The 23,000-nt window shown below is 43.7% G+C and overlaps 1 pseudogene; it reads right to left on the reverse strand.

The window, feature by feature from the left end:
- Nucleotides 1-3,817: 3,817 nt before the first annotated feature.
- Nucleotides 3,818-5,372, reverse strand: LOC119309636 (annotated as a pseudogene).
- Between the last annotated feature and the right edge of the window lie 17,628 nt (nt 5,373-23,000).

Genomic DNA, 23,000 nt, shown 5'->3' on the forward strand with positions numbered 1-23,000 from the left:
CACTGCCAGCAATTGCTTGATATGGTTTTTGAGAACTTTTCTTGGCTAATATTGGTAATAGTGGTACACCAAGAAAGCTAGAGGTATGTTAAGAGATCATACATTGTGCTGAGAATGTTAGGATATACATTGTACTCTTTGGCAAAGACGAAAGGTATGACCCCTTGCGGAAGAGCAGCCTGCAATGCGAATTCATCACGTTACTCAACTCTTGATCTGATTTTCTTCAGTTGTACTTGCTATGTGTAGAACAATAGAGATGTGCAAAGAAGTCTCTAAATTGGGGTGTACGTACTTGAACAATGGGGATGTGCAGAAGAACCCCACGAATCCCAAAAACCAGAGAGGCGGCGGCCATGATCATTGGACCCAGAAGACACCTCACAACCATCGCATAAGTCTTTTGACAACCGTAATGGATAAAGGGAAGTTTCTATTGGCTGCTCGAATATTCAGACAATGGCACACACCAAATATACCATCTCTCATGACTCTGATGATCTATACCCATGAAGTGATTCAGGTGTTCGAAAGCTGAGGTGAGGTCTAAACACTCTATAACTTCAGTTTTGTTACCTGGTTGGTGGATTATCCATAACTACTGGATTACAAAGTAGACCTTTTTATTTATCAAGTTTCAGTTGAGGTCACTAGCAGAATGATGTGATCATCAAGCATTGGAATCAGGCATCATGCTCATTCATGTTAACCTCGTTTTCATTGTTGACGTGTTCTTCCAAACAATCTTATTACTGTTTCAATGGGATGCAAAGTGAATTAATGAATATCCCATCTCTCAGTTTGATATAAAGTTGTAGTAATGTTGCGTCAATTAATTTGGATAGGAGGGAGTAGTGAATTCATCAGTATGTACTATTCTGTGCATATGCATAGTCATGTCCTTTGGTTACATCATGTATTGAAGAAAGTGCTAGGAGATCCGCGTCATGATTTTATCGTGTGACAGTTGATGTTATCGTGTGTACTTGTGAGCAGGGTGGTTGATGAGCATCCTGAACTCTTATGCTCTGTTAATTCGGGAGAAAGGGGTGATACATCTAGGGGTGGACTAACGAGCAGCTCGGCTCATTAAGCTCGTACTCGTTAAGGCTCGGCTCGTTAAGCTCGTTAAGATTAACGAGCAGAAAACCCTGCTCGGCTCGGCTCGTTTGAAGCTCGTTAAGCTCGTGAGCGCTCGTTAACAGATTATAATGTGTTATGATATACATGATGAATGTGTAGGTCTGGTTAGCAAGATGAAATATGGTGACTACAAAAAGAAATGCACTAGTTTATTGCCTCATATGTCGATTAGGTTGAATTGATGGGCTGAGGTGCTACAAAAAGTTTGACACGTAAGATGAAAATATGTGTTATGTTGTTACTAACGAGCTTAACGAGCTACTCATGAAACTCGTTAGCTCATTCGTTAAGCTCGTTAAGCTTAATGAGCTGAAATCGATGATTGGCTCAGTTCATTAAGAAGCGAGCTCCGAACTTAACGAGCTAAAGTATCGAGCACTCATCAAGCTCGCGAGCTACGAGCTTTTGGTCCAGCCCTAGATACATCGTATGTACGATGTACTTGCAATCTCTGCTGTCCCCTTTCTCCTCTTATGATGGATGTGGATTTGACTCTATGGTGGTGAATGTTCATTGTAAATGGAACTCCATTTATTTGGGCGAGTGTGGGGCACCTTCCTCCAGTGCCGTTTTACTCCTCAATATGAATTCAGTGGCATAATTTTTGCTCCGGCCACAATCGGTCTCGATAGTTAAATTTACGGTCAAACTTGGATGTCGGGAAGCACGGACGCACTACATTGTAGAACGGAGGGAGTATGTACTATGTACTTGCAATCTCTGCTGTCTCCTTTCTCCTTTGATGATGGATGTGGATTTGACTCTATGCTGGTGAATGTTGTTTGTAAATGGCACTCCATTTCTTTGGGCGAGTGTGGTGCACCTTCCTCCAGTGCCGTTTTACTCCTCAAGGTAGATAAATAGACAGAATCTAGACATGGTTTCGGTCTGCAAATCTGCATTGATAAATCATAATGAACCATGCAACCCTTGTACTACATGTCATTATGATTACCTTCCTCCAATGCCGCTTTACGGGCAATGTAACCCTTTTGTGGTCATTGTGACTTGATGTACCTAAGCCGAGGTAAAAAAGTATCGACTGAGAAATGCAGTATTACATCTGCAGACCTATACACTGAACTAGGCGCACTTCTGGAGCTGCAAACGATCAACGATGGCGCCAATGGAGAACACCCGCAATTCACCGCCATGGAACAAAATGGATGCAACTGAGCAGCAGGATGAGCATATTACTTTACTAGAGAGTGAGCTGCGGAGCAACGCATAACCAGATCATAACCAAATGGATGCAACTACACTAGCAAGGAATATCACGAATATTCGTTTCTGAACCCAGGCTCAGCTGCACCTGATATCATTACCGTCCAGGTGACATGTGGATCTGCGCCCGAAGTAGTATTCCTGGTCGTATCCGCACCGTACTACAGATAAAAATGAAGTGGACCATGGGCTCATTTAAAGCAGACCGCATCGTCGATGTTACAACGGCTCAACACCAACCACACCGCCTGGTCCGGTTCTGTTCCGGCCTGAGCCAACACACTGACAAACAACAGGCATGGAGTTCTGTGTCTGTCTGACTGGAGCACTGTATAAAAGGAATAGCTAACTCTGTTTGCTCATTACGAAACCAATTGTTTTGGTATTTCGCCATGAATTTCAAACATCTGCTCGATATTTTAGTCATGGAAGTTTTATTTTGTAAAGATCCATCTTGATGCCAGTACCCAGAGCAATTTTGGTTGACTGAAGGTGTACATAATTAGCGGAAGCAAACAGCTGCTGCGTTTTAGTCATATCTCATATGACGCCGCTCGCTAATATTTAAACATCTGCTGGATATTTTAGGCATGGAAGATAACAAAATCAGTCAAACTTGATGCCGCTGCCCCAAGCACTTTGATCAGACTGAGGTGTGAAACTGTGAATTAGCGGACCCAAAAAAACAGCTGCGTATTCAGTCATACAGGCGTTCAAACCGTCCTACCTGCCTGACGCCGCTACCCAAAGCCGATTTTGCGAACAGCAAACTCGAAACATCGGACAGAAAATGGCAACTGGACATCACCTCTTGGTCCATCCTGGAGCCTTATATTTGGGTTCAACTTTCCCGGTTGATTGTGCGGATTGCGTCAGTGAAGCATTCTTCCTTCGCCTCGGTTCACATCCTGTTCGACCGAGCTCCTGACGCACAGTTGGATTCCTCCGCCAAGTACGGCTCCGCTCCTCGATGCGGCAGCAGGGATAGGGATTAGGGATAACCGGATCTCAATGTTCCAGGCTATCGGCAAACTTCTCCCTAGGAGGAAACCTGGGATCATATCAGGGAAAGACTAGCTGTGCTGAGGGCGAGCAAAACCTGTAAGGAACTACAGTGGAAACTACAAGAAGGGCAACAAGAGAGAGAATCTCGTAAGGGGAGCTATCGACTGAATCTTGTAGAAATTTCAAGCCGTTCCACTTTAGGCCACCACCGAATCGCCAGCGGAAGAAGCAGCCGCCGCCGCAGAGGGGATACCATACCAGCGAGCTATGGCGAAGGCGTACATGAGAGAGACACACTCACCCAGCATCATCTACACACTGGTGATGGATCAGGTTTTCCTGACGTTCTGTTCCTCGGCTCAAGACAGCACCGTCACGGACACATCTCGCCGCTGTACGAAAATGGCCCACAAAACGCACTGTTCATCATTGTATACCATCTGTATTCCCTTTTTTAAGCGAACCACGTCTGCTGTGTCAGCGCCGGTTTTTACCATCCGGACGCAACTACCAACGACAGGGATTTCAGGTGCAGCTGAGCTCCAGCACCAAATCGCCCTTCTCGGAGTATCACCACTTGTGTGGATCATATATTCGTATCTGCCGTGGCCTGCCGCCATGATCGACAACCTTGGCCTGATCGCTGGAGCACCAGCGAGACGGAGCGCGCTGATTCCTGAGCTGCTGCACGTGGAGCCCCAGGAACGAAGTGGCCGGTGGCCTGTGGGACACGGACGGCAGCGTCCGCGACAGCCACGACTCCGACGGGGTCTTGGGCGACGGCAGTGCGAGCACCATGTTCTCACGGCGAGCCACGGTCCTCCCCTGCGAGGGAGGTAGCGGCGGCGGGAAGCCCTGGCCGACGGCGTTGAGCCTGCGGGGTGTCTTCCCGCCGACGTTCGCCTTCGCCGTCGGCGGCCTGCCGCACTTGGGATTGGGAGGCGGCAGCGGCGAGGCCGCGCCGCCGTCGGCCCTGTCGAGGACCAGGAGCAAGCGGAGATGGGTGGCCTTGGGACGGACGGCGCCTCGGTCCGATCGCCGCAGCGAGCTGATGTACGCCTCCTCCCAGCTTTGCTGCAGACAGAGCACAACCAGAGTCACGACGTGCATTTCTCGGAATGCATGTATGGCTAGAGAACGTGAAGCACGCTGCTGCTCACCGTGACCGTGACAGCGTCGTGATCAGGGTGCTGTCCGATCCGCGGCAGGAGCGGGTTCGTCTCGCGCCGGCTGCTGCGGCAGACGGACAGGAAGCGCCGCGCGCCGCGGCGGCGCCTCATCGTGGACCGCGCTGGGTTGAGGAGCAGCAGGGCGCTCTTGGCGCACCGCGTGGGGAGCAGCCCGCACTTCCTCTTGGACGCGAAGCCCGCCGTGCTGTGCGCCTCCCATTCGTCGTCCTCCCCGTTGCCGTCCGTGGCGGCCTTCACATGGTTACGCTGCACGTGGCTGGCCGGCAGGTGCTGGACAGGGAGGCGCTCCGGCAACCTGTGGCTGGCACGCGTCTTGGCAGCAGCGGCAGCGGCCTTCCGGAAGACGCACTGCTCCTTGGCCGCCAGCAAGAAGCGGTCCATCATGACGCTGCCGCGGGGGCTCGGGGCTCGCCGAAGCCGACACCGTCGCGCCGGCCGCGTCGCTGCAGTTCACCGTGTAGCAGCTGTCGGGCCGGGAGAGCGCGTCCGAGAACCGCACCGCGGCCTCCTGGTCCGGCCCGGGCAGCGGTGGCGCGCTCTGGGTCGTGCCTACGCCCTTGGGGTGGCCGGGCCGGCGCTCCCACCCGAACGGCACGCCTCCGGGCGTGGCATCGTCACAGCGTTCGCCGTACCGCAACGTGCCGCCCAACCCGCCGTGGCGTCGCACGGAGAGCAGCGGCACGGCGAGGTCGATGCGCTTGCTCGCGTCGGCCATGGCCTAGGCACTTGGCTGCACCTTCCTCCTCCTCCCCTCTCTAACCACTGCTCTAGCTCTACGACTCGCCGAGTGACTGTGTGAGTGACCTCGATCGCGCGCCAATACAATGCACTACCCATTCCCAACCACCGATCTGGCCCTTAAAATAAAAGGCACCCCCTTGGATCGACCTGCTCAATCAAGGCGACTGATTATTCATAATTCTTATAATCTTATCATCAGTAACATGACGTGGCCAGGAGACATGACCACGGAGCCGGCATGTACGTACGTGGTCACATGATCGAGCGAGCACGAAGGCGGTAACACTATTCACCTCCTGCCTCCTGGTGTAACAGTAGCAAGTAGTACTAGCAGTAGTATAATCCAACGATACACTAGACCAGTGGTGCTTTAAATTAGGTGGTCTTGGTTTTTTGCATCCAAGCTGTAATGCTGTGTGCATCTATGCGGCCAACGACTCTGATCTGTATCCTGTCTCGTTCACTAGCTTGTTGTTTTGCATTCAAGTGCCAATTTACACCTATGGGCCAACACAAACTTAATACTACTACGATCATTGTTGTATTTTGTTTGTTTGTTGTAGAAACCATGTCTACCACTGACATATACAAGTAGGGAACAATGAACATGTCTGAGTAGATCTTGGGAGAAGCACATAGAAAAAAGCCTGGGAACATCGGCTACGTGCAGTTCTTTCCTACTTAGAGAGCATGGTTAGTAAGAAAGCAGCTGGTTATAGCATGTTACCATGTCATATATAGCCAATTTAATAGGAGAGAGGCGTTTTCAAGGCCGAGCTTCATGGAGGCCTTTATTTTTGAAAAATTCAAATTCAAACTTTTATGATTCAAAAAATCCTGAAAAAATTTGCGTGTACATAAGGATGTAACACACATGTGTGTAAAAATTCATGATGAAATACCTTTAGTTGCGATCTATACAAAAAAGACAAATTCATGGCCTGAGAGGATGAATAGTATTATGTGTTAAACAACCCCAGATTTGTCTTTTCTGCACAACCCTCATTTCAATGTATTTTGAACTGAAAATTTACACACATGTGTGTTATGCCTTCATGTATATCTATATTTTTTTTCAGAATTTTTTGAAATGTAAAAAATATGAATTTCGATGAAATTTCAAATTTAAATTTGGAGGCCCCACTGGAGGCCGAGCTCCAAAAGGGATTTCCGATTTAATAGCCAATACTACTTTTATTTTAGGTTGAAAGCTTTGTGTCAGACCTCTTCGCCAGCATACAAGAAGCTAAGAAAAGTGGTGACGATTCTATGGCACATGTTTACAAGATTCTCATGAACTCGAAACAGTGCGTGCTGCCACTATCATCCAAGGCAATCGCTGGCATTCCGTTTACCTAGTACCTCTGTCCATAGTAGTCTCCTATTTTGGAAGACTGAGATTGCGACACAACAGCAAACGGTCTTATATTTCTTTACAGATGGAGTAGTAGCTATAAGAAATTACTACTTTATTTGCATATGACTCACCTTTCACTCTCACAAAGCTTCTTGGAGCCCGTGCTATAGCCGACTGTAAAAATCTACATCCCGCTTCTCTTCTCTCTCTTCCAACTCAGCAAAAAAACTATTTTAAGTCCTTGGTGCAGCAGTTCGCTGTTGGCATGATAGTCGCGCGCCTTGTTGATCCACCTTCGGCGGGCCTGCTCACCATGGAGTTGTTCTCTACCTCGGTGAAGGCGATGAGGCAACAATTGGTGACACCAACATTTTTTTCTCTACAAGGGCCCAATGTCAATCTCCACTCCACCGTTCATTGACAAGAGAAACAGAAAGGGTGACCACGGCTGGATCATAGATCTGCTGGCATCGAGCTCCCCTAGATTTGGTGAAGCGATGCAGGAGCTCCGACGCGTGAGAGCAGTCCGGTCGCGTGCACCGGGTTTTACTGTGCCGGTGGTTGAGCATTGTTGCTGCACAAGTAGATCACGAGCCTAGAGCTTTGCTCGTGCAGGGGTAGGAAGGCCCGGGGCATCACTTGAGGAGGGTAACAGCTTCGAGGTCAGCATCATTACAACCAAAACCACCTTTAATTCACCCCAAAACCGCCTAGGGTGACATTGAATCGGTTTGTACAAATTTAGGGCGTAAATAATCTGGTTTTAGAGTTGAGGGGATATTGATCCATCATTGTGGATTTTAGGGGCATGCCTATGTCTCGCTTATATTGAGACGTAGGGCAACCCCGCGTGAACCGAGCGCCCTGTCTAGGCCGATCCAACGTGTGGGAGGCCACTGCCTTGTTTTTTTATGTTTCATGGGGATGTTCAGAGTTGTACTAGTTACCATGGAATTAAGCTGATTGAGCCATACAATGAAGCTATGGGAGAGAGTCATTGAGCACCGCTTAAGAAGAATGACAAGTGTGACCAAAAATCAGTTTGGTTTCATGCCTGGGAGGTCTACCATGGAAGCCATTTTCTTGGTATGACAACTTACGGAGAGATACAGGGAGCAAAAGAAGGACTTGCATATGGTGTTCATTGACTTGGAGAAGGCCTATGATAAGATACCGCAGAACGTCATGTGGTGGGCTTTGGAGAAACACAAAGTCCCAGCAAAGTACATTACCCACATCAAGGACATGTACGATAATGTTGTGACAAGTGTTCGAACAAGTAATGTCGACACTGATGACTTCCCGATTAAGATATGGCTGCATCAGGGGTCAGCTTTGAGTCCTTATCTTTTTGCCTTGGTGATGGATGAGGTCATAAGGGATATACAAGGAGATATTCCATGGTGTATGCTCTTTGCGGATGATGTGGTGCTAGTTGATGATAGTCGGACAGGGGTAAAATAGGAAGTTAGAGTTATGGAGACAAGCCTTGGAATCGAAAGGGTTTAGGCTTAGTAGAACTAAAACTGACTACATGATGTGCGGTGTCAGTACTACTAGGTGTGAGGAGAAGGAGGTTAGCCTTGATGGGCAGGTGGTACCTCACAAGGACACCTTTCGATATTTGGGGTCAATGCTGCAGGAGGATGGGGGTAATGATGAAGATGTGAACCATCGAATCATAGCCGGATGGATGAAGTGGCGCCAAGCTTCTGGCATTCTGTGTGACAAGAGAGTGCCGCCAAAGCTAATAGACAAGTTCTACAAGACAGTTGTTTGACCCGCAATGTTGTATGACGCCGAGTGTTGGCCGACAAAAAGGCGACATGATCAATAGTTAGGTGTGGTGGAGATGCGTATGTTGAGATGGATGTGTGGTTACTCGAGGAAGGATAGAATCCGGAATGATGATATACGAGATAGAGTTGGGGTAGCACCAATTGAAGAGAAGCTTGTCCAACATCATGTGAGATGGTTTGGACATATTCAGCACAGACCTCCAGAAGCTCCTGTGCATAGTGGACGGCTAAAGCGTGCAGAGAATGTCAAGAGAGGTCGGGGTTGTTGGAAATATGCCCTAGAGGCAATAATAAACTGGTTATTATCATATTTCCCTGTTCAAGATAAACGTCTATTATCCATGCTAGAATTGTATTGATCGTAAACTCAGATACATGTGTGGATACATAGACAAAACCGTGTCCCTAGTGAGCCTCTACTATACTAGTTCGTTGATCAAAAGATGGTTAAGGTTTCCTAACCATAGACATGTCTTGTCACTTGATAAAGGGATCACATCATTAGGAGAATGATGTGATGGACAAGACCCAACCGTTAGCATAACATATGATCGTTCAGTTTATTGCTACTGCCTTCTTAATGTCAAATACATGTTTCTTCGACCATGAGATCATGCAACTCCCGGACTCGGAGGAATGCCTTGTGTGCCATTGATGTTGGCTAGAACTATGTTGGTATTTACCCAAAGAGGAAGGGATGATGCAGCACAACAACGGTAGGTATTTCCCTCAGTGATGAGACCAAGGTTATCGAACCAGTAGGAGAACCACGCAACACCACGTAAACAACCCCTGCACACAAATAACAAATACTCGCAACCCAATGTGCTAAAGGGGTTGTCAATTCCTTTCGGGTAACGACGCTAGAAATTGGCAAACGGACGTGATAAAGTTGTAATAGATTGGATAAATAGATCACAAATAAAATAAAGTGCAGCAAGGTATTTTTGTATTTTTTTGGTTTAATAGAACTAAAATAAAAGCAAAGGAAAATAGAACGCAAAGGCAAATATGACGAGAAGAGACCCGGGGGCCGTAGGTTTCACTAGTGGCTTCTCTCGAGAAAAATAGCAAATGGTGGGAAAACAATTGTTGTTGGGAAATTGATAGAATTTCAAATAATCATGACGATATCTAGGCAATGATCATTATATAGGCATCATGTCCAAGATTAGTAGACCGACTCCTGCATGCATCTACTACTATTACTCCACACATTGACCGCTATCCAGCATGCATCTAGTGTATTAAGTTCATGAAAAAACGTAGTAATGCAATAAGAATGATGACATGATGTAGACAAGATCTATTTATGTAGAAATAGACCCATCTTGTTATCCTTAATAGCAACGATACATACGTGTCATTTCCCCTTCTGTCACCGGGATCAAGCACCATAAGATCGAACCCATCACAAAGCACCTTTTCCCATTGCAAGATAAATAGATCAAGTTGGTAAAAAAACCCAAATATCGAAGAAGAAATACGAGGCTATAATCAATCATGCATATAAGAGATCGAAGAAGACTCAAATAACTTTCATGGATAAAAACATAGATCTCATCATAAACTCAAAGTTCATCGAATCCCAACAAACATGCCACAAAAAGACTTACATCATATGGATCTCCAAGAGACCATTGTATTGAGAATCAAAAAAGAGAGAGGAATCCATCTAGCTACTAACTACGGACCCATAGGTCTACAAAGAACTACTCACTCATCATCGGAGAGGCACCAATGGACATGATGAACCCCTCCGTGATGGTGTCTAGATTGGATCTGGTGTTTCTGGAACTTGCTGCTACCTTTGAGCCTGCGTTGGTTTTTCCCTTGAAGAGGAAAGGCTGATGCAGCAAAGTAGAGTAAGTATTTCCCTCAGTTTGAGAACCAAGGTATCAATCAAGTAGGAGACAATGCATAAGTCACCGAATACATGCACAAACAATCAACCAAACTTGCACCCAACATGATAAAGGGGTTGTCAATCCCTTCACGTTTACTTGCAAAAGCGAGATCAGATAGAGATAGATAAACGGTAAAGTAAATATTTTTAGTATTTTTGGTTTATAGATCGGAAAGTAAAAGATTGCAAAATAGTAGATCGGAAACTTGTATGATGGAAAAGTGATCCAGGGGCCATATGTCACTAGTGGCTTCTCTCAAGATAGAAAATAATATGGTGGGTGAACAAATTACTGCCGAGCAATTGATAGAAGAGCGCATAATTATGATGATATCTAAGGCAATGATCATGAATATAGGCATCACGTTCGTGTCAAGTAGACCGACTCCTGCCTGCATCTACTACTATTACTCCACACATCGACCGACTCCTACCTGCATTTAGAGTATTAAGTTCATGAAGAACAGAGTAACGCATTAAGTAAGATGACATGATGTAGAGGAATAAACTCAAGCAATATGATGTAAACCCCATCTTTTTATCCTCGATTGCAACAATACAATACGTGCCTTGCTGCCCCTACTATCACTGGGAAAGGACACTGCAAGATTGAACCCAAAGCTAAGACTTCTCCCATTGCAAGTAAAACCAATCTAGTAGGCTAAACTTAACCGATAATTCGAAGAGACTTGCAAATATATTGAATCATGCATATAAGAATTCAGAGAAGATTCAAATAATATTCATAGATAATCTGATCATACATCCACAATTCATCGGATCTCGGCAAACACATCGCAAAAGAATATTACATCGGATAGATCTCCAAGAACATCGAGGAGAACATGATACTGAGAATAGAAGAGAGAGCCATCTAGCTACTAGCTATGGACCCATAGGTCTGTGGTAAACTACTCACGCTTCATCGGAAGGGCAATGGTGTTAATGTAGAAGCCCTACGTGATCGAATTCCCCTTCGGCAGGACACCGGAAAAGGCCCCAAGATGGGATCTCACGGGTACAGAAGGTTGCGGCAGTGGAAAAGTGTTTTCGTGGCCCCCACCTGATGGTTTCGGGGTATAAGAGTATATATAGGCGAAAGAATTAGGTCAGGAGACCCACGAGGGGCCCATAAGGCAGGGAGGCGCGCACTACCCCCCTGGGCGCACCCTCGACCCTTGTGGCCGCCTCATGGCTCCTCCGACTTCATCTCCAAGTCTCCTGGTTTGCTTCTGGTCCAAGAAAGATCATCGTGAAAGTTTTATTCCGTTTGGTATTCCTTTTCTACAAAACTCAAAAACAAGCAAAAAACAGAAAATTGGCACTAGGCTCTAGGTTAATAGGTTAGTCCCAAAAATAATATAAAATAGCATATTAATGCATATAAAACATCCAAAACAGATAATATAATAGCATGGAACAATAAAAAATTATAGATATGTTGGAGAAGTATCAAGCATCCCCAAGCTTAATTCCTGCTCGTCCTCGAGTAGGTAAATGATAAAAACAGAATTTTTGATGTGGAATGCTACCTAACATATTTATCAATTAATTCTTCTTTCAGATCCGTAAGATTCAAGAAAAAGTTTAATATTGACATAAAAACTATAATACTTCAAGCATACTAATAAAGCAATCATGTCTTCTCAAAATAACATGGCCAAATAAAGCTATCCCTACAAAATCATATAGTCTGGCTAAGCTCCATATTCATCACACAAAATATTTAAATCATGTTCAACCTCGGTTTCAGCCAAGCAATTGTTTCATACTTTAGTATTCTCAAACCTTTTCAACTTTCACGCAATACATGTGTGTGAGCCATGTATATAGCACTATGGGTGGAAGAGAATATGGTGGTTGTGGAGAAGACAAAAGAGGGAGATAGTTTCACATCAACTAGATGCCCACCAATAGATATCGATGTGAGTGAGTAGGGATTGACATGCAATGGATGCACTAGAGCTATAAGTATATGAAAGCTCAAAAAGAAAAGTAAGTGGGTGTGCATCCAACTTGCTTGCTCATGAAGACCTAGGGAATTTGAGGAAGCCCATCGTTGGAATATACAAGCCAAGTTCTATAATGAAAAATTCCCACTAGTATATGAAAGTGACAAAATAGGAGACTCTCTATCATGAAGATCATGGTGCTACTTTGAAGCACAAGTGTGGCAAAAGGATAGTAGCATTGCCCCTTCTCTCTTTTCTCTCATCTTTTGATGGCTTCTTTGGCCTCCTTTTTTATTTACTCACATGGGACAATGCTCTAATAATGATGACCATCACACTTCTATTTACTTACAACTCTATACTTAGAACAAAAATATGACTTTATATGAATGCCTCCGGTGGTGTACCGGGATGTGCAATGAATCAAGAGTGACATGTATGAAAGAATTATGAAAGGTGGCTTTGCCACAAATACGATGTCAACTACATGATCATGCAAAGCAATATGACAATGATGAAGCATGCCATAATAAACGGAACGGTGAAAAGTTGCATGGCAATATATCTCGGAATGGCTATGGAAATGCCATAATAGGTAGGTATCGTGGCTATTTTGAGGAAGGTATATGGTGGGTGTATGGTACCGGCGAGAGTTGCATGGCACAAGAAAGGCTAGCAATGGTGGAAGGGTGAGAGTGCATATAATGCATGTAGTCAACATTAGTCATAAAGAACTCATATACTTATTGCAAAAATGTATTAGTCATCAAAACCAAGCACTACGCGCATGCTCCAAGGGGAAGGGTTGGTAGGAGTTAACCATCGCGCGATCCTGACCTCCACACAAAGGATGACAATCAATAAATACCTCATGCTCCAACTTCGTTACATAACGGTTCACCATACATGCATGCTACGGGAATCACAAACCTCAACACAAGTATTTCTCAAATTCACAATTACTCCACTAGCATGACTCTAATATCACCATCTTCATATCTCAAAACAATCATAAAGAATCAAATTTCTCATAGTATTCAATGCACTTTATATGAAAGTTTTTATTATATCCCTCTTGGATGCCTATCATATTAGGACTAAATTTATAACCAAAGAAAATTACCATGCTGTTCTAAAGACTCTCAAAATAATATAAGTGAAGCATGAGAGTTCATCAATTTCTATAAAATAAAACCACCACCGTGCTCTAAAAAGATATAAGTGAAGCACTAGAGCAATATTGCCTAGCTCAAAAGATATAATTGAAGCACATAGAGTATTCTAATAAATCACGATTCATTCGTGTCTCTCTCAAAAGGTGTGTACAACAAGGATGATTGTGGCAAACTAAAAAGCAAAGACTCAAATCATACAAGACGCTTCAGGAAAAACACATATCACGTGGTGAATAAAAATATAGCCCCAAGTAAAGTTACCGATAGACAAAGACGAAAGAGGGGATGCCTTCCGGGGCATCCCCAAGCTTAGGCTCTTGGTTGTCCTTGAATATTGCCTTGGGGTGCCTTGGGTATCCCCAAGCTTAGGATCTTTCCACTCCTTATTCCATAGTCCATCAAATCCTTACCCAAAACTTGAAAACTTCACAACACAAAACTCAACAAAAAATATTATAAGCTCCATTAGTATAAGAAAATAAATCACCACTTTAAGGTACTGTTGTGAATTCATTCTTTATTCCTATTGGTGTAGTATCTACTGTATTCCAACTTTTCCATGGTTCATACCCCCGATACTGAAGGAAATATGCCCTAGAGGCAATAATAAAGTTGTTATTTATATTTCCTTATATCATGATAAATGTTTATTATTCATGCTAGAATTGTATTAACCGAAAACTTAGTACATGTGTGAATACATAGAAAAACAAAGTGTCACTAGTTTTTCGTTACTTGACTAGCTCGTTAATTCAAAGATGGTTGTGTTTCCTAACCATAGACATGAGTTGTTATTTGATTAACAGGATCACATCATTAGAGAATGATGTGATTGTCTTGACCCATTCCGTTAGCTTAGCACTTCATCGTTTAGTTTGTTGCTATTGCTTTCTTCATGACTTATACATGTTCTTATGACTATGAGATTATGCAACTTCCGAATACCGGAGGAACACTTTGTGTGCTATCAAACATCACAATGTAACTGGGTGATTATAAAGGTGCTCTATAGGTGTCTCCGATGGTACTTGTTGAGTTGGCATAGATCGAGATTGGGATTTGTCACTCCGAGTGTCGGAGAGGTATCTCTGGACCCTCTCGGTAATGCACATCACTATAAGCCTTGCAAGCAATGTGACTAATGAGTTAGTTGCAGGATGATGCATTACAAAATGAGTAAAGAGACTTGCCGGTAACGAGATTGAACTAGGTATGATGATACCGACGATCGAATCTTGGGCAAGTAACATACTGATGACAAAGGGAACAATGTATATTGTTATGCAGTTCGACCGATAAAGATCTTTGTAGAATATGTAGGAGCCAATATGGGCATCCGGGTTCCGCTATTGGTTATTGACCAGAGAGGTGTCTCGGTCATGTCTACATAGTTCTTGAACCCATAGTGTCCGCACGCTTAACGTTCGTTGACGATATAGTATTATATGAGTTATGTATGTTGGTGACCGAATGTTGTTCGGAGTCCCGGATATGATCACGGACATGACAAGGAACCCCGGAATGGTCCGGAGATAAAGATTGATATATGGGATAATAGTGTTTGGTCTCCGGAAGGGTTCCGGAATTCACCGGAAGGGGTTCGAAATGTTTCTCGAAATGTTTGGGTACGATAACACTTTATTTGGGCCAAAGGGGAAAGCCCTCAAGGTTTTTGGAAAGTGCAAAAGGAAGTTTTGCAAAGTCCAGGGGCCAGACGCCAGGGTTCCCGGCGTCGGACCCTGGCGTCTGGCCCTGGAGTCCGAAAAGGACTCTTGCCTTTCGGGTGAAACCGACTTTGTGGAGGCTTTTACTCCAAGTTTCGACCCCAAGGCTCAACATATAAATAGAGGGGCAGAGCTAGCACCAAAGACACATCAAGAAACACCAAGCCGTATGCCGGCAACCCCATCCCCTCTAGTTTATCCTCCGTCATAGTTTCCGTAGTGCTTAGGCGAAGCCCTGCGGAGATTGTTCTTCACCAACACCGTCACCACACCATCGTGCTGCCGGAACTCATCTACTACTTCGCCCATCTCGCTGGATCGAGAAGGCGAGGACGTCATCGAGCTGAACGTGTGCTGAACGCGGAGGTGCCGTACGTTCGGTACTTGATCAGGGCGGATCGTGAAGGTGTACGACTACATGAACCACGTTGATAAACGCTTCCGCTTAGCGATCTTCAAGGGTATGAAGATACACTCTCCCTCTCATTGCTATGCATCACCATGATCTTGCGTGTGCGTAGTAAAATTTTCGAAATTACTACGTTCTACCTATAGATTCATCAAAATAAGCAAACTACACATAGAAAACAAAATCTGTCAAAAACAGAACAGTCTGTAGTAATCTGTAACTCTCGAATACTTCTGTAACTCCAAAAATTCTGAAAACTTAGGAAGGCCTGAGAAATTTGTGTACCAATCCAGAGCAAAAAGAATCAGATCAAAAGCACGTTTCAATAAAATACTTGAAATTATTTACCGGGCGCGAAAGTTTCTGTCTTTCAGCAGGATCAATACAACTATCACCGTAAGCTACCCTAAAGGGTCAACTTTGCACAAACGCTAATTAAAACACAAAACTACATCTAACCAGAGGCTAGATGAATTATTCAAAGCAAAACAGAACCAAAAAGCAAAGAACAAAAATAAAATTGGGTTGCCTCCCAACAAGCGCTATTGCTTAACGCCCTTAGCTAGGCATAAAAACACGAATAGATCTAGGTATTGTCATATTTGGAATGCAATCCATAAGTGGCTCTCATAATAGATTCATATGGAAATTTAGTTTTTCTTTCTAGGAAAGTGTTCCATTCCCTTCCTTAACAAAAATTGGAATCTAATGTTTCCTTCTTTCATATCAATAATTGCACCAATCGTTCTAAGGAAAGGTCTACCAAGAATAATAGGACATCTAGGATTGCAATCTATATCAAGAACAATGAAATCTACGGGCACATAATTCCTATTTGCAACAATAAGAACATCATTAATCCTTCCCATAGGTTTCTTAATAGTGGAATCCGCAAGACGCAAATTTAAAGAACAATCATCAATTTAACGGAATCCTAACACATCATTATTTTGATGAAAACTGGAAGAGCACGCTTTTTGTAAACTGATTCTTTTTAGCACGCATCTTAGCAGTTATTTCTTTGCACTCATCAATGGAAATTCTCACGGCTTTGAGAGACTCATTGATATCATGCTTAGGTGGAATAGATCTAAGTTTTAAAGAATCAACATCAAGAGAAATTATATCCACGTTTCTAGCCAAATCATCAATCTTGAGAATTTTTTCTTCAATCAAAGCATTGAAATTCTTTTGTGAAATCATAAACTCTTTAACACTAATCTAAAAATCAGAGGGCATCTTATTAAGATTTACGTAAGAGTTGTTGTAGGAATTACCATAATTGTTAGAGGAATTACTAGGAAACGACCTAGAGTTAAAATTACCTCTATACGCGTTATTACCAAAATTGTTCCTATCAATGAAATTCACATCCATAGATTCATTATTATTCCCAACCAAAGTGAACAAAGGCATATCATTGGGATAAAAAAAGCACTCTTACTAGCAAATAATTTCATAAGTTCATCCATCTTTCCACTCAAAACATTAATCTCTTCAATCGCATGCCCTTTTTTACTAGTAGATCTTTCGGTGTGCCATTGAGAATAATTAGCCATAATATTATCTAAGAGTTTAGTAGCTTCTCATAAAGTGATTTCTAAAAGTACCTCCTGCGGCCGAATCTAAAAGATTTCTAGAAGCAAAATTCAATCCGGCGTAATTTGTTTTTTATAATCATCCACAAGTTCAAACCATGCGTAGGGAAATTTCTTATCATCAATTTCATCCTCTCCCAAGATTGCACAACATGCTCATGATCAAGTTGCTTAAAATTCATAATATCTTTTCTAAGGGAGATGATGTCAGTGGGAGGAAAATACTTAGAGATGAAAGCATCTTTACACTTGTTCCATGAATCAATACTATTTTTAGGCAAAGACGAAAACCAAGTTTTAGCACGATCTCTAAGTGAAAATGGAAATAGCTTTAATTTAACAATATCATTATCCACATCTCTTTTCTTTTGCATATCACACAAATCAACGAAATTGTTTAGATGGGATGCGAAATCTTCACTAGGAAGGCCAGAAAATTGATCTTTCATAACAAGATTTAGCAAAGCGACATTAATTTCACAAGATTCCGCATTAGTAGCGGGAGCAATCGGAGTAGTAATAAAATAATCGTTGTTGGTGTTGGAAAGGTCACACAATTTGGTATTCTCTTGAGCCATCGTGACAAAGCAAGCAATCCAACACACGACCACACAAAAAGCAAGCGAAAAAGATGAACGAAAGAGGGGCGAAGAAAAGGCAAATCTTTTCGAAAATAGTTTTAGAAGTGGGAGAGAGGAAAACGAGAGGCAAATGGCGAATAATGTAATGCAAGAGATGAGAGTTTATGTTGGGTACTTGGTATGGCTTGACTTGGCGTAGATCTCCCCGGCAATGGCGCCAGAAATTCTTTCTGCTACCTCTTGAGCTTGTGTTGGTTTTTTCCTTGAAGAGGAAAGGGTGATGCAGCAAAGTAGAGCAAGTATTTCCCTCAGTTTTAGAACCAAGGTATCAATCCAGTAGGAGACAACGCACAAGTCACTGAATACCTGCACAAACAATCAAACAAACTTGCACCCAACGCGATAAAGGGGTTGTCAATCCCTTCACGGTTACTTGTAAAAGAGAGATCTGATAGAGATAGATAAACGATAAAGTAAATATTTTTGGTATTTTTGGTTTACAGATCGGAAAGTAAAAGATTGCAAAATAGTAGATCGAAAACTTATATGTTGGAAAAGTGACTCAGGGGCCATATGTTTCACTAGTGGCTTCGCTCAAGATAGCAAATAATACGGTGGGTGAACAAATTACTGTCGAGCAATTGATAGAAGAGCACATAATTATGACGATATCTAAGGCAAAAATCATGAATATAGGCATTACGTCCGTGTCAAGTAGACCGAATCCTTCCTACATCTACTACTATTACTCCACACATCGACCGACTCCTGCCTGCATCTAGAGTATTCACTTCATGAAGAACAGAGTAATGCATTAAGTAAGATGACATGATGTAGAGGAATAAACTCTAGCAATATGATGTAAACCCCATCTTTTTATCCTCGATGGCAACAATACAATACGTGCCTTGGTGCCCCTACTGTCACTGGGAAAGGACACCGCAAGATTGAACCCAAAGTTAAGCACTTCTCCCATTGCAAGAAAAACCAATCTAGTAGGCCAAACTAAACCGATAATTCGAAGAGACTTGCAAAGATATCAAATCATGCATATAAGAATTCAGAGAAGATTCAAATAATATTCATAGATAATCTGATCATAAATCAACAATTCATCAGAACTCGGCAAACACATCGCAAAAGAATATTACATCGAATAGATCTCCAAGAACATCGAGGAGAACATGGTATTGAGAATAAAAGAGAGAGAAGAAGCCATCTAGCTACTAGCTATGGACCCGTAGGTCTATGGTAAACTCCTCACGCTTCATCGGAAGGGCAATGATGTTGATGTAGAAGCCCTCCATGATCGAATCCCCTCCGGCAGGATGCCAGAAAAGGCCCCAAGATGGGATCTTATGGGTATAGAAGGTTGTGGTGGTGGAGAAGTGTTTTCGTGGCCCCCCTAATGGTTTCGGGGTATAAGAATATATATAGGCGAAAGAATTAGGTCATGAGACCCACGAGGGGCCCATAAGGCAGGGGGTGCGCCGTACACCCTGAGCGCACCCTCCATCCTTGTGGCTGCGTCGTGGCTCCTCCGACTTCATCTCCAAGTCTCCTGCTTTTCTTCTGGTCCAAGAAAGATCATCACGAAAGTTTTATTCCGTTTGGACTCCGTTTGGTATTCCTTTTCTGCGAAACTCAAAACAAGCAAAAAACAGAAACTGGCACTCGGCTCTAGGTTAATAGGTTAGTCCCAAAAATAATATAAAATAGCATATTAATGCATATAAAACATCCAAAACAGATAATATAATAGCATGGAACAATAAAGAATTATAGATACGTTGGAGACGTATCACTTGCGGCAGCTGGAATTGATTTACGTCGACTCCCCTAGGGTTTATGGAATATTGGGGTATTTATAGAGCAAAGAGGCAGTGTGGGAGGCCACCGAGGTGGGCACAACCCACCTATGCATGCCGCCCCCCCTAGGCGCGCCCTGGTGGGTTGTGCTCCCCTCGGAGCACCCCTCTGGTACTTCTTTGGCCCAACAGGTGTCTTCTGGTCCAGAAAAAATCCACAAAAAGTTTCGCTGCGTTTGGACTCCATTTGGTATTGATTTCCTGCGATGTAAAAAGCAAGCAGAAAACAACAACTGGCACTTGACACTATGTCAATAGGTTAGTACCAAAAAAATGATATAAAATGCTTATAAAATGATTGTAAAACATCCAAGAATGATAATATTGTTGGGAAACATAGCATGCAATTTGAAAAAATTTCCTACGCTCACGCAAGATCTATCTAGGAGATGCATAGCAACGAGAGGGGGAGAGTGTGTCCACGTACCATCGTAGACCGAAAGCGAAAGCGTTACTTAACGCGGTTGATGTAGTCGGACGTCTTCTTGATTCAACCGATCAAGTACCAAACGTATGGCACCTCTGAGTTCTGCACACATTCAACGCGATGACGTCCCTCGAGCTCTTGATCCAGCAGAGGGTCGAGGGAGTAGATGAGTTCCGTTAGCACGACAGCGTGGTGACAGTGATGGTGATGTGATCCGTGCAGGGCTTCGCCTAAGCACTACGACAATATGACCGGAGGAGTAAATGGTGGAGGGGGGCACCGCACACGGCTAATACAATTGATGTTTTGCCTAGAGGTGCCCCCACTCCCGTATATAAAGGAGGAGAGGGGAGGAGGAAGGCCATATGGAGCGCGCCATGGGGGGGGGGAGTCCTACTAGGACTCCCAGTCCTAGTCGGACCCCCCTTCCTTTCTGGAGGGGAAAAAGGGGGAAGGGAGAGAGAGAGGGAGAAGGAAAGGGGGCCACGCCCCCTCCCCTAGTCCAATTCGGACTCCCCATGGGGGGGCACCTCTTGTGGCCTGCCTCCTCCTCTCCCCTATGGCCCATGAGGCCCATTACTTTCCCCGGGGGGTTTCGGTAACCCCTCGATACTCCAATAAATTCCCTAACACTCCGGAACCATTCCAGTGTCTGAATATAACCTTCCAATATATCAATCTTTACCTCTCGATCATTTTGAGACTCCTTGTCATGTCCGTGATCTCATCCGAGACCCCAAACAACCTTCGGTCACCAAAACACATAACTCATATAATACATATCGTCATCGAACATTAAGCGTGCGGACCCTACGGGTTCGAGAACTATGTAGACATGACCAAGACACCTCCCTGGTCAATAACCAATAGTGGAACCTAGATGCTCATATTGGTACCCACATATTCTACGAAGATCTTTATTGGTCGAACCGCAATGTCAACATACATTATTCCCTTTGTCATCGGTATGTTACTTGCCCGAGATTCAATCGTGGTATCTTCATACCTATTTCAATCTCGTTACTGGCAAGTCTCTTTACTCGTTCCATAGTGCATCATCCCGCAACTAACTCATTAGTCACATTGCTTGCAAGCTTCATATGATGTGCATTACGGAGAGGGCCTAGAGATACCTCTCCATACCCAGAGTGACAAATCCTAGTCTCGATCTATGCCAACCCAACAAACACATTCGGAGATACCTGTAGAGCATCTTTACAATCACCCAGTTATGTTGTGACATTTTATAGCACACAAGGCATTCCTTCGGTGTCTGGGAGTTGCATAATCTCATAGTCGGAGGAATATGTATTTGACATGAAGAAAGCAGTAGCAATAAAACTGAACGATCATTATGCTAAGCTAAAGGATGGGTCTTGTCCATCACATCATTCCACTAATGATGTGATCCCGTTCATCAAATGACAACTCATGTCCATGGCTAGGAAACTTAACCATCTTTGATTAACGAGCCAGTAGTAGAGGCATACTAGGGACATAGTGTTTTGTCTATGTATTCACACATGTATCAAGTTTTCGGTTAATACAATCCTAGCATAAATAATAAAAATTTATCATGAATTAAGGAAATATAAAATAATAACTTTATAATTGCCTCTAGGGCATATTTCCTCCAGTCTCCCACTTGCACTAGAGTCAATAATCTAGATTACATTGTAATGAATCTAACACCCATGGAGTCTTGGTGCTGATCATGTTTTGCTTGTGGAAGAGGCTTAGTCAATGGGTCTGCCACATTCAGATCCGTATTTATTTTGCAAATCTCTATGTCTCCCTCCTTGACTTGATCGCGGATGTAGTTGAAGCGTCTTTTGATGTGTTTGGTATTCTTGTGAAATCTGGATTCCTTCGCTAAGGCAATAGCTCCAGTATTGTCACAGAAGATTTTCATTGGACCCGATGCACTAGGTATTACACCTAGATCGGATATGAACTCCTTTATCTAGACTCCTTCATTTTCTACTTCCGAAGCAGCTATGTACTCCGCTTCACACGTAGATCCCGCCACGACGCTCTGCTTGGAACTGCACCAACTGACAACTCCACCATTCAATAAAAATACGTATCCGGTTTGTGACTTAGAGTCATTTGTATCAGTGTCAAAGCTAGCGTCGACGTAACCACTTATGACAAGCTCCTTGTCACCTCCATAAACGAGAAACATATCCCTATCCTTTTCAGGTACTTTAGGATGTTCTTGACCCACTACAAAAATACACTTCCGTGATGATATGTGTTTGTCACAGTAGGTCACGTTTTCTGTCATGCATGTACATCCATGACAATTTTATGATAGAATCAAGATAGTCATACCTATGTTGTCATAGACGTGTTCAATGACATTACCAAAATTATCATCACGGAAGTGTCCACTTCCATGACGATAAATCACGCGTCACAAAAGTGCTTTCGTCAAGGGTGACTGACACGTGGCATCCACCGTAACAAAACACCATTAAGCTATCGGGTCCGATTTTGGATCCGATAACCCGTTAATAGCCCAGACCAATGGGGATTTTCCACGTGCAAAATCATCATTGGCTGGAGGAAACACGTGTCAGCTCCGCGTTGGCACAGATGTCACTCATCCAATGGCCGAGATGCGCCTATGATATGTTGACACGTGGACCGGCCCAAAAGTGGCCCATAAAGTTTAAATGGGCTGGCCCAACTAAAGGCCCACAAGATTTTGTGGACCATAATGGGCTGGCCGAGCTAAAGGCCCACGAGATTTTGCGGGCCATAATGGGCCAGCCCAGCTAAAGGCCCACAAGATTTTGCGGGCCATAATGGGCCGGCCAAGCTAAAGGCCCACGATATTTTGTGGACCATAATGGACCGACCCAGCTAAAGGCCCACATGATTTTGCGGACCATAATG

This window comes from Triticum dicoccoides, chromosome 1B (genome assembly GCF_002162155.2).
Source record: "Triticum dicoccoides isolate Atlit2015 ecotype Zavitan chromosome 1B, WEW_v2.0, whole genome shotgun sequence".
NCBI classification, from domain to species: Eukaryota; Viridiplantae; Streptophyta; class Magnoliopsida; order Poales; family Poaceae; genus Triticum; species Triticum dicoccoides.